A 25309-nucleotide genomic window follows, 5' to 3' on the forward strand; every position below is an offset into this window, starting at 1 on the left:
CATGTTTTAGGCAATAGTGCAAATGGAAAGTTGTAACAGGAAGAGTAATTTTACCATGTATGATCCACTCAGTAGCTGTTTTTTCTGCCACCATGAATAGTAATTTCTCCAGTTTTTCAATGCTCAGCACCGAATAGTCTGCTCCCCTTTGTGCCAGTTTGATCTGTTTATCAGTGAGATTGAATTCTGAAAACAGTGACATAGCCCTAATCAGGTGTCAGTGACAGCTTGTCCCACCACTCTAGCTCAGGAAGGCCTATCAGCCTGGTGGTGGGCCATCATGATATGTAAGACACACCTCAGCTCCCTTTGTGTGACTATCTAGAGTGAATACACTAGAGCACAACTGTCATCCAACCCAGATGTGTATTCTATGGACAGACAGAGGCACAGAATGGTTAAGCAAGAAAATGCCCACGCAGGCAGAGGAGGTGGAGTTGATCTGTGACTACATGCTGAGCTTGTTGTCATTGATGATTCTGAGGTTTCTGGATTGGTTTGTGGGAGTGGATTCGGGTCCGAAGTCAGATGGCCACCAGGAGTCGTCCCATGTTTTACTGCTGTTGCCAGAGATCAGTAGTTTTGTCTTGTCTGTTGTTCTTCATCCAGTCAGCAACATTTGTGATGCATCTGTGGAAACTGGTTCTGGTGGGGGTGGGGTCATTGGTGAATGAGAGGATATGTTTGGTGTTGTCTACATAGGAAATTATGTTATGGCCATGGAATCTGATGATGTTGGCCAGCAGGGTCATATATGCGTTGAAGAGCATGAGGCCGAGGGATGAGCCCTGGGGGACAACGCAGGTGATCTCCTTGGGTTCAGATGTGAAAGGTGGGAGGTGGATCCTCTGTGTTCTTCTGGTGAGGATGGAGGTGATTCATCTAAGCTTGTCCCATTGGATGCTGATGTGGTGGAGTCTTTCGATCAGTGTGTGGTGTGGTATGGTGTCGAAGGCTGCGGAGAGGTCAAGGAGGATCAAAGCTGCTGTTTCTCCTCGGTCGAGGTGTCATTGGTGGCTGCGATCAGGGCGGTTTCGGTGCTATGATCGCTGCGGAAGCCAGATTGGGAGGCGTCGACTAGCTGGTTCTGCTCCAGGTGTGTCAAGACTTTATTGTTGATGATCTTTTCCAGTACCTTCGCTGGGAATGGGAGCAGTGAGATTGCCCAGTAGTTTTTTAATTCGCTGGGGTCGGCGGAAGGTTTTTTAAGTAGTGGTCAGACTTTGCCGTGTTTCCGGGCATCTGGAAATGTTGTGGTGGTCAGTAGGGTGGTGAGTTCACGGCCAATCCTTTGGTTTCTGAGGTTGAAGATGTGGTGCGGTCATGGGTCTGTGGGAGCTCCTAAGTGGATGGATTTCATGGTGGAGGTGGTTTCCTGGGTGGAGAGGATGTTCCAGGTTGTCAGTGTGTGGTTCGTGTTGGTTATGTTGGTGGTGTATCTGTTGAGGAAGTACTTAGATGTGGGATGGTATTCAAAGTTTCTGTATATGGTTGGGATCTTGCCTTGGAAGAAGTGGGCGAGGTTGTTGCACAGCGCCTGTGAGGGTGTGATGTTGTTTTCGCTGGCAGCCGGGTTGGAGGATTTTTTAATGATGTTGAAAAATGTCATGGTATTGTTGGCACTGGTATCGATGTGTGCAGAAAGAGCTGTCTTCTTTGTTGCCCTAAGCAGGTGGTGGTAGAGGTTGAGGGAGGTCTTAAAGGCTGCCAAGTCGGAGGTGTTCTTGATGGTGCGCCATGTCCTCTCCAACTGATTGCTTTCTCGTTTCACTGTTCTGAGTTCTTGGGTGTACCAGTTGTCCTCTTTGGCGTATTTTCTCTGGATGCTCTCTGTGCAATTGGTGATCCAGGCATTGAAGTTTTCCACTCCCTGTTCAAGGTTGGTGGCAGTAGCAGGGTTGGAAGTGTTGAGGGCATTGGCCCAGGTGACTCTAAGATTTTGTTCCACCTCCAGTGGGGGACATTAGTCATCTTGGGGGTGGCAGTGCAGGAGATGCTGTAGTGGAAAAATGAGTGATTGGTCCATGTGAGTTATGTGACATGGCTGTATTTGACGCGGTTGCTGGAGGTGAAAATTGGGTCCAATGTGTGTCCTGGGTGTATTTAGGGTCTTGGACGATCTGGGTCAATCTGAGGCTGCTCATACTGTCGAGGAGGTGTGCAGTGTTTTTGTCGTCGGGGTCGTCGATGGGGAATTTTAGGTTGCTGAGGAAGATTAGTCCTTCGAGTCTAAGGCTAGGGGTGCAAAGAAGTCTGCAATGGTGTTGCAGAAGCTGAAGCACAGACCTGGGGGTCTGTATGCGAGGGTGCCTCTGATGGTTGTCTTGTCATCTGTGTGGAGCTTGAAGTTAAGATGTTCCATGGGAGTGGTATTATTGTCGGTGGTGGTGGCGGCACATTGTATGGTCTCTTTGTGGATGATGGAAGTTCCTCCTCCTGGCATGTTGGCGCAGTCCTGGTGAGTGATTTTGCATCCATCTGGGATCGCTGTGGTGATGTCTGGGGTGTAGGTGAGTTTGAACCAGGTCTCAGTGAGAAAAAAGATGTCGGATGCGAGGGTGGCGATGAGGTCCCATAATTCAGTGGAATGCTTGCATAGTGAGCGTGTATTGAGAAGGTCACACATGAGTTTTTTTTTTGTTCGGTGGTGTCTGTGATGTGTTTGGAGTGGGCTGGTCTCTGGGCTGGTATGTGTGCAGTGGCAGGTGAAGTGGCAGTGAGTGCAGGTGAAAGGTCCTACAGTTGAGCGTGGGTCAGTGCAGTGGCAGCGTTTGTAGCGGCATCCAGGGTCGAGGGTATAGAGCTCAGCGATGGTGTATCTTTGGGAGTGGGAGGCCAGGGGTCGTGGTGCTGGGTGTGGTCCAGGCGCAGACTGGCTTGCCTTTGGCTTACCCATTGTGTGCGTCCGCTGCATGGTCATTCTGAGGCCGGCTTTAAGTAGGTCTTGGGCGGGTGGGGCTTCTGTTGGCAGGCATAACAGTGAGTGAGAATACCCAGTCGGGAAAACCCATGCGTGAAAATTGGAGGAGCTGCGGTGTCACTGGATCAATCTGGAACAAGCAGCTACTGGAGGCAACAGGCAAGTCTCAAGCTAGGTGTCCAGGTGCCCACTGATGTTGTCGCACTGCGGCCTTCACTTAAGTAGGTCCTGGGGTGGGTGGGGCTTCACTTAGCAGGAAGAACAGTGAGTGGGAAAATCCCAGTGAGAAAACCCAGGCAGCTGTGGTGTCACTGGATCAGTTTGGAATAAGCAAGAACTAGAGGGCAGAGGCAAGTTGCAAGTGGCAAGCTAGGTGTCCAGGTGCCTTCACTATTAGGACATGTAAAACACAACAGCACTTGTCCTACTTTTTAAATAGACTGCACTTTGCCCATAGGCCTGCCTTAGGCCTACCTTAGGGGTGACTTACATGTAGTAAAAGGGAAGGTCTGGGCCTGGCATGTGGGTGACCTTGCCTTGTCAAAATGGCAGTTTAAAACTGTACACACAGACACTGCAGTGGCAGGTCTGAGACATGTTTGCAGGGCTACTCATGTGGGTGACACAATCAGTGCTGCAGGCCCACTAGTAGCATTTGATTTACAGGCCCTGAGCACACCGGGTGGACTTTACTAGGGACTTACTAGTTAATCAAATATGCCAATCATGGATGAACCAATCATCAATACAATTAGGACAGAGAGCATATGCATTTTAGCAGTGATTGGCAGTGGTAAAGCTCCCAGAGATCTAAAGCCAACAAAAAGAGGTCAGAACAAATAGGAGGATGAAGGCAAAAGGTTTGGGGATAACCCTGCAACAAGTGCCAGGTCCAACAGGGATTATATCTTTATTTAGAATCACAAAATGCCCTTGCATGCTTCAATGTTTGACAAATAAAGTGCCAGTTATGCTGGATTGTGTTAAAAATCAATAAAGAGAAGTCAGAAAGGCATATTGTGTAATATTGCATTTACTTTTCTTTTATGTTATGTTGATATTGTGGTCTCCTATATTTTAGCCTCTTCGCTGCGGCGCAAATTCCGCCGCAGCGCTGCTGCAGTGCTGGACATTCCATTCCTGGGCGTGGTCATGACGTCTCCCGGCCGTCGTCCGCACACGCCCATCGTGACTCATGACGGCCGGGAGACGTCATGAGCATGGACGAGGTTAGTACTCAGCATTTTTTACATTATATGTAAAGTATGTAGAACCAATATTGGTGTCCTAGATCTTTTTGGGCAATATTTTTGTGGGCAATATCTAGACACACAACCTATCTTAAAGAAGATCAGTGATGTCATTTATTGATTTGACTTGGAAGCCCCTTGAGTCGCATTTGATCTTCCCAACAAACTGGCTTAAGCTATACTACCACCAACTGAGATATAGCAGCACTCTTTCCAACCCTGTACAAGGACGAGGAGAAAAGCAATTCCTCTGCTGATCTACCCAGAACAGCAGGAAAACACTGATCAAAGAAGTGCACCCCTCCACGTTCATATGAAAGCAACATATTTACATTTGCTATATTCCCCTGATGAGCTTAAAGAAAAGTTAAATAAGTGTTATTAAAGTGAATGACTAAATGAAAACTGTCTCATTACTAACTATTAGCCAAACAAGAAACCAAAAGAAAGAGACTACCAGTGTCTAGCCTCGCTGGCCACTCATTTGAAAATTAGAAGATGATAATGCTGTGTTTTGATAGTGTCCATGCAACTGTTTTTGCAAATATAATGCATGGGCTTCTGCGGTCTATGATGTCCTGCTTCTGGGGGTTGGCCTTCTTTAAAGCGGTAATGTGGAATTCGTTATTTATAATGGCTTAATTGCAAATAAATAAAAAAACATACATTTGCTAAATACCTCTGATGAGCTTAAAGAAAGTGGACCGAGAGATGGCATTAGATGCAAATTTGGAGTATCCACGTCTGCACTCTGAACATTTTCTCTTGTTCTGACTGCTTTTCCCCGTGCAATGTTTAACAAGTAGCATCTTGCAAAATGTGCACAGAGAAAAATTGCAATAGCGCACAATTATTGCACATCTCAGAATAAAAGGATTGGTCTCAATTAGTGTTTGTGTCTGTTCTCATTTGTGCACCACTCAGAGTGTGAACCTAAACCTGAAAGAGCAACTCCTAAATCCTAATAATTATTTTCGTGTGTTTTACCGAAGATTTGTAGAAGTGAAATATTCGAACTTGACATATATTATTCTCCCTTTCACAAAATTGCAAGAGGCAAAATAGAGGTTGTCTGGAGACCAGCAACCAGAGGGATGTGGAATTCACTCGACACATACCTAGACTTTTACGAACCCCCATCCCGGCGACACACCCCCCTTCCCCGCTCCCCCCATGTGCGGTAAAGTGTGCGGTAAAGTGAACGTAACGGAGCGCAACTACCATGGCCCTACGGGTCGGTAGGTGGGCTGACTTGTCTCCCAATCTCGCCACAAGCAAGCCGGTGGTGTGGCGGCTTTGTCAGGTGTTTATAAGTCTCATTACTACAGAGACTTTCTTGGGTCCTCCTTTCACCCCTTTCTCTTCTGCTTCTTTCTATCACCCTTTTTCTCCTGTTTTCAGTAAGTCACGTCAGGTGGGGGTTAGCTAGGCATATATTTCGAAGTGCCTGTAAACACTGTTGTACAAACTACGTATGGCTAACCTTGTAACAGAAATACTAATTTCTTTGCTTATAAAATTAACAAAATACTTTGAAATATACATTTGCAAAAATGTTACAACATTTCAGGAAAATCTTGTGAAATAATGCACAATTTCATTACATTTATTTGCCGGTAGTTTTTATGGAACTGAACATAAGAGAATACCTTGCGTTTGAAAGTCACAAAAGAGTGTTTTGTAAAGCCTGACTGTTGCTTACATATTTTGTATTTTCGTTTTTGAAATTTAACAACATTGTTTTTGAAAAAAAGTAATTTAAGCTTCCAGGAAGACACTGCATTATGTGAAATACACGAATTTCATGAATTTTGGTAGCGTAATAAAAATGTCGCAGTGGTGAAAAAGGGACAGCAGCTACCACAGGTGATAGCTTGGCTTTAGCCCCGACACAAGTCAAGGAGATTTCAGTTTCATCTGCGCCTGATTGTAGGCTGCTTTACGAAATGTTGCCTTAAAGCTAACCAGTGTGTTTTTCTCATGTCATTGCTGCGGGGATTTCCTGCTGCTGGTGTTATGCCAGGTGGGGGCATGCAGACACCATATTGTGTGTTGGCTTCGAACGGAGTTGGTGGTGGAACCTGGGTTACATAGCATCCCAGTGTGAGTCTCTAGGGGGTGTCATTTAACCTTATGTTTGGGCGAGGCCAAGGCGCCCCATAACGGTGTAGACTCAAGATTGGTATGAATCCAGATCGATCACCAGTTGCATACCCTTCATACTTACTTCATTTCAGGGTTGTGCAGTGGCACTCACATGGCTTGTCACATTTTAAAGACAGTGCTACATCTACAGCCCTTGGGATTAGGGAAGACGAGACTGGAACAGGGTTCAGGCACTGTCCAGGTTGCCCAGATTCATGCCCAGGCTCATCTGCTATAAGACTGGCAAGAGTTAGGGACCATATGGGCACCTCTGCCATGTATTGGTGGTCTTTCGTAACCCACTGTCTTGGTGCCCCGTAATTGGGGATGCAATATTTTAAATGTGTTTGTTTCTGATAGCTAAATTAGAGTTGGGTAGTTCCTAACCCAACAAGGGCACGGTGTGCTGGGATCAATTTGCGTGGGTGGTTGTGGAACATGACTCTAATGGGCCTTATTATGACTCAAATATTATTGTATGATCTTGTGTTGAAATTGTTTATTAGCATTTATTAAATATTAGACAATAAAAGCAATAAAATACAGAAATGTGCAATATGATAACATAAATTACATTGGTATTGTGAAAGCTGACATTGCTAAATTGAAAACTGGATTTAATTTGATTCTTTTGTAATAAATGTGACTCTGAGATCATTTTCGCTCAACCAAAACTGGTTGTGTGCTGGGGCAATATGTTCATGTACTGACGCCATCCTCGCTTTTTGCATCCTGCTCCTATGATAATTTTACAAATATGGTGGCAGGATTATCCCCAGAACTCAGCCACCACACACTGATAGGAATGGAGCTGACATTTTCCTTTTTGATGACTATTAAGAAAGCCATTATACTGTCGCACCACATTTAACCTTGAAAGTATACATGGACAAAGTGGTTTTTAGGTTCAAATGATTGATAATTTTGAACAATGATGAAAAAACGGTGAGGGCAACCAGGTCTCAGTATCACATTCAGAGCATCAACAGATAAAGGATTGTTTTCTCAGAGCTGTCTCACGTGCAGGGTCAAGGCTGATACTGACACATATTATGGAACGTGATGTAATGTCGTACTTTATGTAAAGAGTATATCCACTATCAAGCTCATATTTTGTAAAATAGTGTTAGGTGAGAAGTTTATTTTTTCACATCACGAGAAAGTGTCTTTAAAAAAGCGAGCGCTATGCCTGCCATAAGAGAAGAAAATAAAACACCGTGACAGGAAGAGAGATTGATGGCGGGCAGACTAAACTGAATAATAGATAGAGGAAGGTGCTTAATGCGGTGAGGTGGGGCGTGTACATAACAGTAGCCTCTGGGCTTTATCAAAGAGAGGGTTTTGTGAAGTCAAAGGAGTCGTGTTTAGTAAAAGAAGATATCGGGGCTTGAGAGAAGAAAGGGGATGTTTCTGATTTTCTCAGATCACTGCTTGGATCTTTTCATTTCATCTCAGAAAGGATTCATGCAACTTCAAACTTCAGTAAAATAGTTTGAAACAATGGTCTGTTAAAGAGAGTTTACTACAATATTTTCTCATTAAAAAACGTATGAGTTCACTGTAGTGTGTTCTCATAGGTATTTACTGTTTTGCATAAACACCTGCCATCGAGTCAGCCTCTAGGGCAATTCTGCTCAAGAATCATTTGCTTTTGTAGAGGAATTGATTTAACTTGCCTGATATTTATTGTGTACATTTTCGACTATTGACGAGTGGGTTAGTCGTTTTGCTGTTGTGGTTTTAAGCTAGAGTTTATCTGACTGCAGGATTTATTACTAAAAGGTATGTGAGTGTGCTGGATATGAGTTTTTAACAATTTTACTTGCCATGAAAGTAAAGGTGTCCACAGAAATAAAAATAAAAAAAGTGATACAAATGGATAACTCTTCTCGGTACGATGTTAGAGTCTGACAAGAATGTGTTTAGATCCCTGTGGCACAGGCGTGAGAATCAGCTACAGCCCTTCCTGGCTCTGGTGTCACTGGGGGCATATTTGTCAAACTTTCATGCAGTGCAGCGCATCAAGCCACCATGCTGCTCTGCACTGCTAAAAGGGCAGGAATGTGCCGTATTTAACATTATACGATACATTCCTGTTCTGTCCTTGCGCTGGCACACAATGTGCTGCCTAGAGCCAACATAGGAAACCTTTCACCATGGTGCGAGGGATCCTGAGTTGTAAGCAGCATTGCTTTTCTGCAGGAAGTGAGGCATTTAACTCTTTCTATTGCAGCACGCATAGAAAGAAGAATAAATGAGGAAAAATAGAGATATTTCTCCTTGTTATGTCTCACCTGGGGAGGCAAAGCATTTTGACGCATTCCTGGGTCTACCACTAATGGTAAATCTGGAAATGCACCACAATCCATGAGTGGATGCGTGGGAACACCCACCCTCCACCCATGGAACTTCTCCCTGGGGCAGAGTCAATCAGTCAATCAGTACTTGTTAAGACTGGCTTCTCACCAGTGAGGTTCTCAAGGTCCTGGGGTGGGAAGGTGGGGTAGTAGGTCTGACTGGGCACTGCGGTTCATTCAAAGAGCCAGGTCTTGAGATCCTTCCCGAAATATGTTAGAGACGTAGAGAGCCTGAGGTGGAGGAGCATAGCTTTCTAGGATTTGATGGACAGGTTGGAGAATAATAATAATAATAATAACTTTATTGCATGATTAATTAAAATCTTACAATTAGAAAATCAGCAATACACGAACATTAAAACATATCTATAAATCCAAAATCCATCATAACCCTTTGCCGAACAATTTCCATAGCGAGTATTAGAGAATACATTATATACACTAATTTAGTTAATCATTATTACAAGTCAACAAGGCAAATCTTAAAATAGGAATAATTTACAGTTATAAGTTCATTACTTTGGTGCATATGCGCATGTGCAATTCAAAGTTCTTCTCTAGCTATCAGCAACTCCCGATCTTACTATGCTCAAATCACTGACTTCCAATTTCTTAGGTGACGGTAGGAGAAGAATCTTCATCCATTACTGGTTTTGCAGGGCTGTGGGACCGTGGCAAGGGCCAGTTGGGCAGAGTGAAGGTGTCTGGTGGGTACATGGAATGAGAGGCGGTGGTTCAGGTATGCTGCAGCAGCCTTTATCTAACTGTGGAAGTTGTTTCTGGCGATGGTGGGCTCGTTGGTGAGGGAGGGAATCAGCTGGGTGTCATCGGTGTAGGATACGATGTTGAGGCTGTGGCTTCTGATGATGGTTGCAAACTGGGCCATTTAGATGTTGAAAAGCGCGGGGATCAAGGAGTAGCCCTGAGGCACTTCACAGCTGATCTATGTGGGTTCCGAGAGGAACGGGGAAAGTCTAACTCAGCGTGTTCTACCGGTGAGGAAGGAACAGATCCAGTCCAGGGATTTGTCGTGGATGCTGGCGTTGTGGAGTCTCATGAGTAGGGTACGGTGGGTCGAAGGCAGCCAAGAGGTCAAAGAAGATGAGGGGTGCTGTTTCTCCCCGGTCGAGGAGGGAGCGGGTGTCGTCGGTGGCAGAGAGGAGGGTGGTCTCGGTGCTGTGGTTGCTTTGAGAGGAGTCCAGGATGTGGTTGGATTCGATGAACTCAGAGAATTGGTCTTTGATGGCCTTCTCGATGACCTTGGCTTGGAAGGGGAGAGGGAAGGTGGGTCTGAAGTTCTTGAGGTCTGTCGGGTCAGCTGACAGTTCCTTTAGCAGGGGGTTGATCTCATCATGGTTCCAGTCATCGGGAATGTGGCAGTTGTGATGGAGCAGTTGATGGTGTGGCATAGTTCGGCGGTGATGGTGGTGGCAACTCTGTGGAAGCTGTGATGTGGGCAGGGGTATGAGGGGGCTCCAGAGTGAATGCTCTTCATGGTCTTGAGGTAGTCATCTGTGGTGAGCGGGTCCAGTTGAGCAAGATCTGTTGAGGGGCATCGTCGGCATGTGAGGTGGTGGCGGGAGTGATGGGTGTCAAAGCTGGTGTAGTTCTGCTTGATCTTGTGGTGGAAGTAGGTGCCGAGTTTGTTGTAGAAGTCTTGGGAGGGCGGGACTTCTGTGGTCTTGCTGTGGGGTTTGGCAAACTCCTTGACAATGGCGAAGAATTATTTGCTGTTATGTGGATTGGCGTTGATTCTGACTTTAAGGGACGTTTTCTTTACGTTTTGAGGAGGGTGTGGTGTGAGGAGGCAGCAGCTTTGTGACGCAATGCTAGATTTATCTAGCCATGCTGGGCCATGCAAGCTGACTTTGCGTGACTTCATAAATCTGACTTTGTTGTTGCATTGTTCTTGCATGGCTCAAGGGAGGTGCAAACCAATATTAAATATACCCCACTAGTTCTTCTGATAACCTGCGCTGACCTGTACTACATCCAGTGGCATGGGTGCTATAGCAATGCACCACACCTGTGAAAATAGTCCTCCTATCACAACCTTGCACACTAGTGTCATACTGCAGTGCAACATTTGTCAGGCCTTGGATACACTAGTTACATCACAGTCCCATGGGGAGCAGGGGCAAGACTAATTTGCTTATACTTGGGTCCAAACTGGGGTGGCATGGTGAGCAAAAAAACAATGGATTAAACCCAGATCTGTGACTTGGGGTGAATGTTTGTTCAGCATTCCATCAATCATTTTCTCTTTTTGTTTTTCTTGGATACACTAGTGCTTAGTTGGATGCAATGAGTGCTCCTGGTCACAGTATTGAGATCAGTGTTTAATTTGAGCCAGTGGTTTCGGGTGCTGAGCACCAGCATTTGTCAACACTGGCACTTATGACAGTCTGCCATATGGTGGCACTGCTTGTCTAATTTAGAAATCTGCACAACAACAGTTGTTTATTAATTTAATATACTTTAAAAAGGGGAATCATCTAAATTGTCACACTTGTAAGAGTGTGGTATTTAGTAGCTGTGTAGGTAGTCTCATTGTCTGTGCTGGCCTGGACTATGGGTGGTGCAAGCTGCAGTGGTTCCTGACAGAGCACCGCAACTTATGTTTTTAACAAATTAAGCACTGACTGAGATACTCAGGTGTAAAACCGTGGATGCCCTAATCACAGTGGGGCGTTACTCTATTCCAACCCCTGCCAGGCCCAGGGGGCTCTAGTGCTGTATGTGGCCAATTTCACCTCGGGGTGACCCGTGATAGTGCAAGTAAGTGAACTACACAGCTCCCTTCATGCATTCTTTTCTCAGTTACCCACAAGAGTTTTACACATTTACAAATAAATGTCAAATTGATGCCTCCTCCGTTGTAATCATATTCTCTTGGTGTTTCTTAGCACGTCACGTTGTGCCTATCAGCATTCAGTGTTGTTGTCGGGCGCTCCACCTGGCGTAGACACGCGCCACCCTGAGCTCCGCTCGAGGCATGCTGCCTCTGCAGCGGGATGGAGAGAACGTCTGCGAAGTATTTCTCTCACAAGAGACATGAAAGGACAGCGGTGTATTCCTTTCTTTCTAGTGCTGGCACCCGATCTGAGCGTTCAAGGCATTCACCTCCAGTGGAGCGGAAGACCCCGAGCCCCCACCCTGGAAAACCACTGGATCACAGTGTCTCTCTTTGTGTGGTTTGCAAGTCGAAACCAGACAACATTCCTAGAAGGGACACAAACACGCGCACGTCACGGATACCTCGAGGGAGGGAGGGGGCAGAGCGGCCACTGCTTGGATAGGTCTCAGGTTGGGTGGAGAGGCTGGGAGGGGCCCCTGTCACTTGCAGAGAGGAGCGTTTTCTTTCAGGGTCCACGGGGGAGACTGTCACCGGGGGGAGACCGTTGTTTTCTTACGACAGGGCTTACCGTTGAGAGTGACGTCGCCATCATTAAAGAGAACCTTTCTATTACACGTACTGGGGACGCAGAGGCGGGCACAAAGTGTTTACGTTGCAGACTCCACGGGATGACTGAAGCGAGTTCCTGGGAAGATGGCGTCGGATTTGTTAGGTCTCCGAAGGGAGAGCCCAGCACTGTGGCGGACAGCGGTTCTATCTCAAACTCTTTTGTCACTCGAAGTACAAGGTGACCAGGCCCCCCCTGGTTTTTCACCAGTTTGCCTAAAAAATTGCAGAGCCGCCTACAAGGGAGCCAGGTTATCCAAAATATTTGTGAGGCCCGGGTGGCATGATATGCAGGCAGAACGGGGGGTGCAGTAGGCCACAATTAATTCTATTCATTTTAAGAATGGACAATGTATTGCCAAATCTCTGCCCCAGTCCTATTTGCTCATACACTGCCCTCGCTCGCTCTCTGTCCATGACTCCCTGCCCCTCCGGTTACAAACTGCCCCCTCTGCCCCCTCTGCCCATGCTTCCTCGGCTCGCCAGTTGCAGTGGGCGATCTCTGAAAGTGGTAGTGCGTAGTACTTTCCCCAAAAACCAGCTTCTAAAGCTAGAGACATACATCATCTAGGAGGATTCCTCCTGGAGGAATCAAGAAAGATAAAAAAAAAATAAGGTCGAACAGTGCCTTTTAAAGCACAATTTTCACATTCATTTTCTAAAAAGTCATTATCTTAAAAAGACACTCAAATATTCCAGGGCTTTCATGGTGTTCATAGGAAGTCTAACGCTTCCCAAGGCTTGACCCCCTGTTTTTTTTCAAAATTTATCATGTGTTCCCCCCGTGTCGTGGATTAGGCAAGGTATGCCCAGATTCGTGGTTGCCCCAATTTGCTAGAATTACTTCCAGTCTGCAAGGGACTGTATGTAAACATGGTTAATACTCACTATATACTGTGGGTTCCCTGCCACATACGCCAAAATGACCTACTGTGTGCCTGGGTACGAGCATATTTTAAATCATAGCACACACACACTATCACACACAGACATTTACTCTCAAGTACACTCACTCTCTCACACTCTCATATACACATTCTCTCTTGGATACACTCACCCAAACTCCAGTTTTTCGAATCTACTTGTGGAGTGAAATTGGACAGATGAAAACTATAAAAATCCACTCCACTGGGAAACTACAGATTTCAGGTGGTTTGTGCAGATTGCATTGTTCATCTAGAACCACATGAACTGCATGTATTGCACCTTATTTTTTTATCTGTGGCGGCCAGAAGCAGATCTGTACCACAAGCCCCTTACCCCTAAAGGAAGCAAACATTTAGCTTAGCCCTGGCAACCCGTGTCTATTATTTGTGTAGTGTTAGAAAGCCTTGTGCTGCTGCCCTTGCTCAGCCTGTCTTGTGTATTAGTGAATCTCGGTAAAAACATTTTCAAAATACACAGTTCAGCAGGGGCGGCTCCTCTACTATGGTGGAAGAGCGTTGCCCCACTGCTTTTAAGCAGTGAGAAGCTAAAAATGACAATAACTTAAAGTTATTGTCATTTTATGTTTCCTGTCCTGCTGCTTGCAGTGGGTGTGTGGGCGGGGCTGCTTGGTCTCCGAGCAGGGCAGGGGCGGAGTGGTTAGCCCACTCCTAAGTGCACAGTGACTGTTTGATCGAACCTCTCGGGCCGCCCAAAACAGTCATGCACACTCCCCTGTTCTCCATGCAGGCTGCATTACAGCCTGCATGGAGAACATGCCCACCCGTATAGCCCCTGCCTGAACTTGTGTCACGGGGCTCAGACCAATCACAACGCTCCATTGAAGCATTCTGATTGGCTTACGGGAGGGAGCCTGGCTGCCTGCTTCCTGTTCCTGTCAGAGACAGGAGAACAGCAGCACAGAAGACGCAAGACCCGGCCTCGAGGTACTTTTTTTTTCTTTAATGTCCGAGCCCTCCTCCGGCGCATCACCCGCCCCCCTACGATTGCTTCCCCATCCGCTTCTCCACCCGCGAACCAATGCCGGCCGTGACTGCAGTTCAGAAGTCAAAGCAAGTGGCATTGTGAAATCTTGTTTTAACGCAATATGTGAATGAAATGGTGCACTTTCATAAAATCGGAGAACATGTTTTTTATTTGGTCTTAAATGTGAAACAATCAGTGACAGTATTTGAAGTTGGCTAGATCACTTTTTGAAAATGCAAAAACATACATTCCCAATGCCCTTATGTCCGATTGCCAGCCTTAGAGTGGGGCCATCCTGACAGAGCATAACAGAAGGTGGAGAAGAATTGTGCACTGTAAGTGCGCATGTCGGTTTGGCCGGCAGTCTTAGGATGGTCAAACCGACATACGCACTTCCATTTCTCCTCCCAGCTGTATTGCACAGCCGGGTTTAGAAAAGGCACAGACTCCCAGTGCCTTAGAGATTGTTAGTTCAGCCCGCTCAGGCCAGTCATGGCACCGCTCTCATGCTGGTTCTACCAGCATGAGAGCAGCGCAGTGATTGGCTCCTGGGTGCCTGTCCACAGCGTCAGGAGAGGAGTATTGAGATGGCGAATGCAGTGGCTGGTAAGTATTTTTAATTTCTTATTTCCCCTGCATCCACCCAGCATTTGCGTTGCTCACTATTTTGAGGTTAGATCAGCTGCCACTGAGGCAGCCCTGATATTTTAGACAGCAACTCGCTTCATGTTGGGATAGTCAGACTATGCTTACAGTGTCAAAACCTACAAGTATTAACATATAATGGTTCTCTGTGCACTCAATTATTGAATGTTCCGTAAATCTTCAAGTTTTGTGTGGTGCTACTACATCGGTTGCACTGTGTCTGGCAGTGCCTAGCGTCAAAGAGTATGTGTCAGGTCAGGCGCACCAGTCCCTGGTGGATGTGTGCACTTTTTATTTTGAAACCTTAAGGTTTCTCCTCTGAATTCAACAAGTGTATATTCAATAAGCACAGAATTTTACAGTTTTTTTCCTGATTAAATCATTACTTTTATTTCAAGGAATAATTTCTTCTTTTCTTTAAATGGCAAAAATCCATATGCGATTAATTCATGATTTCTCAATCTTTTTCACAACCTAATGCATTTTGGGTCTGCATGGACCCTTCATCTGGGGTCTGAAATTAGAATGATTCAAAACAAGAGCCATGTCAGTTCATTATTCTAATGATCCTATGCAAACTAAAACGTTGTGTTACATACCATTACATCATGATATACACATAATACTAAATTCACATATTCATTATACCATGCTGTCTAGAGTCAACGTGATCGAAGTTAAAAATAACTCATAAAGTGATATCAATGTGTTAAAAAATCCGATAATACTTGTGAATGGACATTCATGTGCAAAAATAAAGAGCTATTGTGAATGTTTAATCTAAGCTTTAAACCACATCCAATGGTGTGCTCTTAAGCTAATGTGTTCCTATTAATATGCCGCGTTCATCTGTTGAGTTTCAAGTTAATGAGCTGCAAGCTGTAACGTTGCGAAGCTCTCTACGGGCGTACCTTTTAAAAGTATCAAGACTGTACCTGATCTTACATATTGCTCACCGCTAAGCGACGAGAACGAAAGGTTTGAGCAACGTGAGCGAGTTAAACTCCATAACGTTTACCGCCTGCGCTTACTCTGTGAAACAAGACTGCTGTTCTCCGTCACGGTTCGAACTGTAGCTTCCATAGAAGTTTAGAAAAAACGCGCGTCTATATACTTCCTCATCAGCGTGAAACGTGTCATTGACGCGGTCACGTGGTATTGCAAGGGGGCCATTCTTAACCCCTTCGGTGCTCATGACGGAACGGTTCCGTCATGAGCGTCGGTTGAGCTGTGCTCATGACGGAACCGTTCCGTCATGACCACGCCCGCGCAAGCAGCGCTCAGCACAGCGGGGGAATCCGCCCCGCATGGAAGGGGTTAAAGAGAAACAGTCTTTAAAACGGGATGTTTGTCTGAGATGTTGATGAATATAGCTCGGAATGACATAAGAAAAAGGGGGAGAATTATCAAGTATGAATAAAAACATTAAAGAAGTGAAAGAAAACCAAATGTTTGACAAAGGCTCCCTACTAGCTGTGCCTGTACAGAATGAACATGTGTGTGAATAGATATATATCTTGCTATTAACTTTGCTTAACCAAGCAATATACCCAAGAAATTACAAAAGTACATGATACGACTCATTAAAGTTTTACAAAAAACATGTCAGTTCAGTACGGTCATTCATTCCATTAGGGTACATAGAGTTCAATTTTTTTATCCAAAAAAAAATCCGATCCGAGCAATTGTTTATGAGGGTCAATGTCTGGTCGGATCTTCAGTGATTCCAAGACAGTGAATCTCAACTGTGAGATATTGTGTCCTGCTTCCAGCCAATGCATGGCTACAGAAGATTTTTCATTTTTCATCTGGATCTTACTCTTATGTTCTGTTCTGTTATCCTTACTTTAAACTTTCTCTCTGTGATGCCCACGTAAATTCTTCCACAAGGGCATTTTATCGCGTATATTACATTCATTGTATCATGTGCTTGAATGCTGTAGAGCGATTTTGGTGCCATATAGAGGGTGCAAAAACTCATTACCTGTAATTACGTTGTTGCAGTGTGTACAGTTTTCACATTTTTGTATAGCTTTAAAGCTTATTTTCCCACTTTCTGTTTTTTTGTTTGACAATAGTTCCTTTAAGTTTCGTGAACGTTGAAAAGCAAAGACCACTCTTTTATCAGATATACATCTTAAATCTGGTTCAGTCTCAATCATTCTCCAATGTTTTCTGATAATGTTTTTAATGTTATTGGCTTGTGTAGAATACTTAAGGATGCAAACAGTAGGTGCTTGTTTATTCACATCTTTAGGTGTCAGTAGAGTGGATGTGTCTATTGTATTCGCTTTTCTCATGGATTCCTCAATTGACGTTTTGGGAAACCCTCTTTCTGTGAATCTTGTGGCATAACGTTTTATGAATTCCATGGCTTCTTCTTGATTACTTATAATTCTTTCAATCTGACAAATTGCGAAAGCGGAAGATGTTTTTTCAGCGATTGTTGATGGAAACTTTTGAAATGCAAACAGTTATTGCGATCTGTAGGCTTCATGTATACATTAGTCTTTTTTCCATTGGCCTCGATTTGTACTAGAACATCCAAAAATGCAATCTTGTCTTTTGCAATTGTGTAAGTGAATTTAATGTGATGGTGACATGTGTTCAATCTCTGGATGTTTTCTTGCAACAGTTTCTCTCCCCCTTTCCAAATAATGAAAATATTGTCAATGAATCTTTTTAACGTCACCAAATTATTACTCCACAAAGGATCTTGTAAAATATGATCATGCTCGAATTTTGACATAAACATATTTGCATGCGCAGGAGCTCCCGCAAAGCCCACTTACGCCGTCACTATACTTCACGAGCACTTGTGCACAGGATTTTGTTGGTTACATGTCATTTAATGTAACGCAGTGCTACTGACCCATGTGCTTGAACATGTGAAGTTTAATATGTCCAACATGTCTACTATATGAAATATACTCTACATTTACATTAAATGTTTCCCTGTTTTTTTCCCCCTATGGATTCAATCCTGTGCAATTAACTGTGTCACTACACATATATGTATATTTGTCGTTTAAAATATCAAAGCTGAAACTGAATTAGAGACAAATAAGTTTGCCTTGTTTATGAATAGGAAAATAGCATAAATAATGCTAAAATCATTAGTTAACATTTCTTAATAAAGGAAATCCTTTAATCTTTTATATTGTAAAAAATGTACAACAAATGTTAAATAATGTGTAACGAATTGATATTTTATTTATTTGAAATAGCTTTCCCCATGTTTTCCCCAGTGCAAAAACCGTATATGGTTAACAACACCACTTAAATTATATGATAATGAAGGATTGAAGTATGCAGCAATTTTGACCGATTTCTGTGACAAGAAAAAAAGCAGAGTAGATAGCATTTATTGTTATCATAGGCCATTTATGAGGGTCATTCATAGAAGTAATATCAAGCTGTCATGACATTCAACACACGTTAGCGTTATTGCAAAACGGATCCTGGTGCATGACAGAATACCGACGATGGTTAAAGATGACATTATTCAAATTGTTACTCACTTACCATTAATCATCCTGTCTTGTATAAAAGTACAGAGAATCAGTTGATTAATGCCTGCCCTCTCTACCTCCTCGAGTAAGTAGTTTAGGTAAAACCTTTCAAAGGTTGCACTCAGCAGAGCACAACACTACATCTATACCCCTCAGATCATAAAATGTGTGCCTCCTTCTTTGTACACAAGCCAGATATGTATTAAAGTCTATCTACTGCAGCTCAAAGTCAAGCATACATCTCATTTTTTGTTACTAAAATTTGGTTTTTGGTATTTCGGTATTTCAAATAAATATTTGAAAAATGCAATTCCAAAAATCCATAATTGGTTTGTGAAATAAACTGGATTAATTGTTGAGGGGGATGAAGCCCTACTCAAGCAGCAACCACAATTCTTGTAAGGGTGAAACACTAGCAAACCCCAAATTAACCTGTGCTTAACCCTCTGGTAGTAGGACACAAAATCAGTCGGGCTTAGCCTAGAGGCAATGTGCAAAGTATTTATGCAGCAGTTGAACAGTAATAAAGTGAAAACACAACACCAGGAAAATCCCACAACAATTAAAATAAATAAAGTACATTTTAATAAATTATTTTTCACAAAAACGCCAAAAATCCAATTATTGAAACCGGACATAAGGATTTTTTTATATTTAAGTGAAAACGGTGCTTAAAAGCACAAAGTGCCAATTGTGATTATCTGGTCATGCCAGACTGGGACAAAGTCACAAGTTCAGGCAATGAAGCGCACCGTCTAAAGGGACCAAGTGAAGCCCACTGAGCAAAGTACCTTAAATCCTGGTTGCAGGTAATTGCGAGATCCCGCATTGAGGATGAGTCGCACAGCAATGCTCCGATGACCTGCAGGCTGCGATGCGAGGTCCTGCACTGAGTGGGCGTCAAGCAGCAGCAATTTCAGGGAGCTGTGGAGTTGCGATGCAAAGTCCTGCATCAAGGAGGCATCACGCAATGGTGGTTCTGTAGAGCTGCAGGATTCTGCGTTGGGGTTACTTCACACAGCTGCGGTTCTGATGTGGAACTGCGAGGAGGTGCATCACACTGTTGATTTCTACCCAAAAGACCACAACTGGGCTGGCAGAGCACCTTCAGGTCCACTTCCAAAGATCAAGGACTGTGGTAGCACAACTTTAAGGGAACAAGACTCACAGCAGGCAGAGTCCAGATGCAGGGTGCCAAGTGGTTGAAGCCTTCTTCTGTCCCTGAAGTTCTGAACAGGAGGTCAGCCAAATAGTCCTTGGAGTCACTCTGGTGTTCCTGGGTTCAAGGTGAAGGTCCAGTCCTACTCACTCAGACATCAGGTCAGCAGATTAGTAGTCCTTCTTGCAGCAGAACAGTCCATCTTCTAAATCTTCCACAAGTCCAGATGTGGACTGAAGAGTTGGGTCTGAGGGTCCACCTGGTGCCCACTTTGAAGAGGGAGAAGCTTCCGTTGTCTTCCTCCTACAGTGATGTCTGTAAATTCCTGCCTCCCTGCCCTGCCCCTAGCTTGTTTGAGGGCACAAAAGACTAGTGTGAAACCCTTTGTGAGTGTTCTGAAGCAGAGCCTTTGTGATGGGCAATTGTTGTAGGTGACAGCTTCCCCCTTTCAAGTCAGAGATGGCCTATCCTACTAATATCTATTACCCCATGTCTCACTGTCTGCAAGCAATACACAAAGAAAAACTACCATCTACAGCTAGTTACGTGACCCAGGATACAGGGTGCAGTCATCCAAAATAAGCAGAATGGGGCCCCATTTTCCCAAAGGAACAGGGCACCGTGCTACACTATCAAGTCAAAAAAAGAACTCCCTTTGGGCTTGTTCGACAGAGCTCAGACACACTTTGCAATCTTACCATAATCTCATTCCTTACTTGATATACACCCCGGTAACATTAAGGTTCAAACACCACACCTGTGTATTGTCTTTTGGGTCAGATATGGTGATTTGTATACAAATAAAGTGTTAAGGAGAAAAATGCCTTTAATAATACACAGGTGTAATTTCTGAACCTTAATGTTGCTGGGGGTGTGTATATAAAGTGAGGAATAAGATTATGGTAAGAGTGCAAAGAGTGTCTGAGATCTGACGAACAAGCCCCAAGGGACTACCTTTAGTGACTTAATGTTTTTTTTTTTTACCAAATGGTTTTGCGACATTAATACCAAACTTTAGCATTAAAAATGATTTTAAATTTCAAATTATTTAGAGACCAAATTTGACATTTCTACCTACTCCCAATTGAAAGTTATCACTTATTAAATGTAATAAGGTAACCACATTTTGTCCTATGGGAGATGTGGGTCTTGCAGTAGTAAAAAATGAATATATGAGTTTTTCACTACTTGGACAAGTAAAATTTAAAAGTACATGTCTGACTCTTTAAATACACTGAACCCTATGGGCTCTTTAGGGCCTACCCTAGAGGTTGACATATATATTAAAAGGGAAGATTTAAGCCTGGCAAATAGTTTATGATGTCAGGCGGAAAAGGCAGTTTAAACTGCACACACAGGGTTGACCTGTTTAAAATGGGCTACTTAAATGGGTAGCACAATCAGTGCTGCAGGCCCACTAGTAGCATTTATTTACAGGCTCGTGTACAGGTAGTATCACTTTACTAGGGGCTTACAATTAAATTAAATAGGCCAATTGTTTGTAAGACAATGCTACCATGTTTGCAGTAAAGAGCACATGCACATTAGCACTAGTTAGTAGTGGTAATGTGTGCAGAGTCCTAAGGAGATCAAAAACAAAGTCAGCAAAAAAAGGAATATAGAAGGCAAAATGTTGGGTGAAAACCACACCAAGGATTTCAGTTCCAAGATGTGCCCACCCAGCTGAAACCAGAGAGAATTACCCACCCTCATGGGAGTTCTCATCGCTAAGGTATAAGAACCTGGAGAGGCCATAAGCATTAGCATGATCAGTCCCAGGGCAATGCTCCACCCTAAAGCCCATTCCTGTAGGGAGATGAACAACCTCAACAGTTTGGGATTCTCCCCTTCATCTGCATTATGAGGGGTCTGTGGTTTGTTTGAACCCAGAAGTGAGCCCTAAACAGGTATGGTCTCAAGTTCTTTAGTGCTCAGACCAACGCAAATGCTTTCCTTTCTATTGCACTCCACTTTTGTTCCCTGGAAAGTAACCTCCTGCTGATTAAGGCTATCAGTATATCTAGGCCCTCTTTGTTTTAACTGTGAGAGTGCGGCCCCTATGCCATGCTGAGGCATGTGCCTGCACGAGGATTTCCTTGGGGAAATCCGGGGCCTTATGCATGGGTGCCATGCACATGGCCTTCTTCATGGTGATCTGGCACACATTCACTCAGATCAACTGGCTAGGCTGCTTCTTAGTAGCCAGGTCTGTCAAGGGAGCAACAATGATTCCATACCTTTTGACAAATCTCCCGTAGTACCCAGTGAGGCGGATGGCCTCTGTCTGGGACTTGGGGGTTCCCAAGACAGAATAATTTGAAACATGGCCTGAAGGGGCTGCGCCATGACCCCTCCAACCTGGTGACTCAAGTAGACCACAGAACCCTGCACTATCTGGCCCTTACTGGCCTTGATACTCAGGCCAGCCCTTTGCAGATCCTGTCTTCCCTGAGGTGGCATAAGTGGTACTCCCAGCTAGAGCTGATGACCGCAATGTCATCTGAGTTGGTGGCACTGAAGTTCTTCAACGCAGCCAGGACCTGACATACCAACTTCTGGAACGTGGCGGGTGCTTTCTTAATACAGTACACTACACTATGTACATTGGCCTTTGTGCATTTCATTTATTGTGGATGTCATGAATAGATGTCCAGGAACTACTTGCTAATTTCACTGAAATACCGCTTTAAATATATCCCTTGTAGACAACATTACCAAACACTTATCTACCCAAGACCACAAGGGTATATTGGGTTGAACATTTTTGATATATATAAACTTTCTGAAAGTGGCATTTTCAGAATTGTAACTTAAAATCCAAATTTATCATTAAAGAGGATTTTAAATTACAATTTATTTAGAAATAATTGTATACAATTTAGAGACCAAACTCGACATTGCTTCATGCCCCCAACTATAAATGATCACTTATTAAATGTAATAAGGCAACCCAATGTTATCCTATGGGGAGGTAAGCCTTGAGTAGGTAAAAATTAATATAAGAGTTTTCAGTACCAGAACATGTAAAAGTTAAAAGTGCATGTCTAACTTTTAAAATAAACTGTACCCTGCTCTATTGGCTGTTTAGGGATTAATTTAGGGATGACTTAGATGTATTAAAAAGAAGGTTTAGACTTGCAAAAAGGTTTATTTTGGCAGGTTGAAATGGCAGTTTAAACTGCAAATACAGGGCAATGACAAGCCTGAGACATGTTTAAAAAGGGCTATGTAAGTGGATGGCATAATCGCTGCTGCAGCCCATTAGTAGCATTTAATTTACAGGACCTGGGTACAGGTTGTAAACCTTTAGTAGGGACCTACAAGTAAATTTAATAGGCCAATTGTCTGTAGGCCAATGTTACCATGTTTAGAGGAGTGAGCACAAGCACTTTAGCACTGGTTAGCAATGGTAAAGTGAGCAGGGTCCTAAGGCCTGCAAAAAAGAAAGTCACCAAAAACAGAAGGATGGAAGGCAAAAAGGTGGGGGAAAACCATGCCAAGGATGTCAGTTCCAGCAGTTAGAAAAATATAAAATGGTATTTATTACCATTGGTCCATGAGAAGCTATGTCTCATGACAGGAAAAAGCCTTGAGTAGGTCATTCTGCCCCGCCCCAAATAATGATAATATCTCGCATTTTTACACTTTGTACATCTGCATATATGGTTGCATATATTGTCCAGAGCATGGATGTGAAGATATGGGGTTTGATCCTTGCTCTGTATATATATATATATATATATATATATATATATATATATATATATATATATATATATATATATATATATATATATATATATATATATATATATATATATATATATATATACGTTTTCTTGCTGGCATAATGCATTTCGGCTACATGCCTTCCTCAGATGCCTTTTTCCACAGGGAATCACTTAGTCCCACCTTTATAATTCGTGCTGCGTTCCTATTGGTGGAACGACGCAGGCTCCGCTTCGCACCTGTTGTCCGATTTTGAGGACTTCGAATCCCAGCATGCACTTGTCAGGTAAGTGTCCTGGGCGGAGCTGCGTTGAAGATATGCCAATTAAGGAAGGGAAGGGGCAAATACGTGCCAAGTTGATCCCCCAATTCATGTGCTGAAGGCTGCCTCGGGTCCCCAACGCCACCACCACTAGAGCGAGAATCAAACCGGGTCGTGACATGCAGGTGCAATGATCCTGCGTCTCCATCAATGACGGACTGCGGCTTGCAGCGGCCCCTGGCTCGGTCAAGTTCTGGGGCGGGCCCTTGAATATCCAATACCTTGGAGCATCTGCGAGTTTTGCCAATATTATCATGGGCCACTTGTATGGCGGGTCCTCTGTGAACGCGCTACTGGCCAGCACGTGAAGAAATGCGAAAACGTCGATCAGAAGAAAGACCAGAGGACACAGCGGGGTACTCAGTGGCAGACCTTTATTCACCGTGGCTTGCTGGCATAATGCATTTCGGCTACATGCCTTCCTCAGATGCCTTTTTCCACAGGGAATCACTTAGTCCCACCTTTATAATTCCTGCTGCGTTCCTATTGGCTGGAACGACGCAGGCTCCGCTTCGCACCTGTTGTCCGATTTTGAGGACTTCGAATCCCAGCATGCACTTGTCAGGTAAGTGTCCTGGGCGGAGCTGCGTTGAAGATATGCCAATTAAGGGAGGGAAGGGGCAAATACGTGCCAAGTTGATCCCCCAATTCATGTGCTGAAGGCTGCCTCGGGTCCCCAACGCCACCACCACCAGAGCGAGAATCAAACCGGGTCGTGACATGCAGGTGCAATGATCCTGCGTCTCCATCAATGACGGACTGCGGCTTGCAGCGGCCCCTGGCTCGGTCAAGTTCTGGGGCGGGCCCTTGAATATCCAATACCTTGGAGCATCTGCGAGTTTTGCCAATATTATCATGGGCCACTTGTATGGCGGGTCCTCTGTGAACGCGCTACTGGCCAGCACGTGAAGAAATGCGAAAACGTCGATCAGAAGAAAGACCAGAGGACACAGCGGGGTACTCAGTGGCAGACCTTTATTCACCGTGGCTTGCTGGCATGGTTGCATATATTGTCCAGAGCATGGATGTGAAGATATGGGGTTTGATCCTTGCTCTGTATATATATATATATATATATATATATATATATATATATATATATATATATATATATATAGGCATTGTATGTGAGAGTTGGTGTATATAAATAAGTATGTGTAAGAGTCAGTGAATGTGAGAGTAACTATATGAATGAGTGTATAATTGTAATGGTGATTTTTTAACATCTTAACTATGAGTTACTATGTGTTTGAATAAATGAGGGGTTGTTGGATAATTGTGTAAGTGAGTATATGTGAGTGTGATTAATTTTTTTCATGAGTGAGTAGGATGACTTCATAACCGACTAAGATGACTGCTGGTGTGTCAATGTCTATATATGTGTATAAGTGCATTTGATAGTGTTCTATTAATTAGTGACTGCATGTATAAATGATTCTGTTGTTGAATGGGTAGTTGTGTGTGTAGACTTAGGAATCAGTGAGTGGGTATGTAGTAACTGGTATTGGTGTGTCAATGGTTTCCAATATGGTACTCTGTATTTTACAGTGAGTGATGAAAGGTTATACTAGTGTATGGTAAGGTGTATCAGATTGTCACGTGGATGATGTCATCAGTGATGTCATCAGTGATGTTGTTTGAGATGTCATCAGTGATGTCATCAGTGATGTCACTGACCATGTCATGAATGATGCAATATGTGACATCATCAGTAGTGCATTGCGGGCACGCGAGTTATAGTTAGCAGAACTAACTATAACGGAGGAATTTCTATGGTTTTGTACGAGTGAAATGGCCAGCTAACTATAACACCCCTGAAAACTAATGTTTTTTTCTGTGAATTTCTAAGGATTTTTAAATGCTTATTTCTAACTATAATGTCTCTGAAACCTATGT

Source organism: Triturus cristatus, chromosome 7 (assembly GCF_964204655.1).
Source record: "Triturus cristatus chromosome 7, aTriCri1.1, whole genome shotgun sequence".
Classification (NCBI taxonomy): domain Eukaryota; kingdom Metazoa; phylum Chordata; class Amphibia; order Caudata; family Salamandridae; genus Triturus; species Triturus cristatus.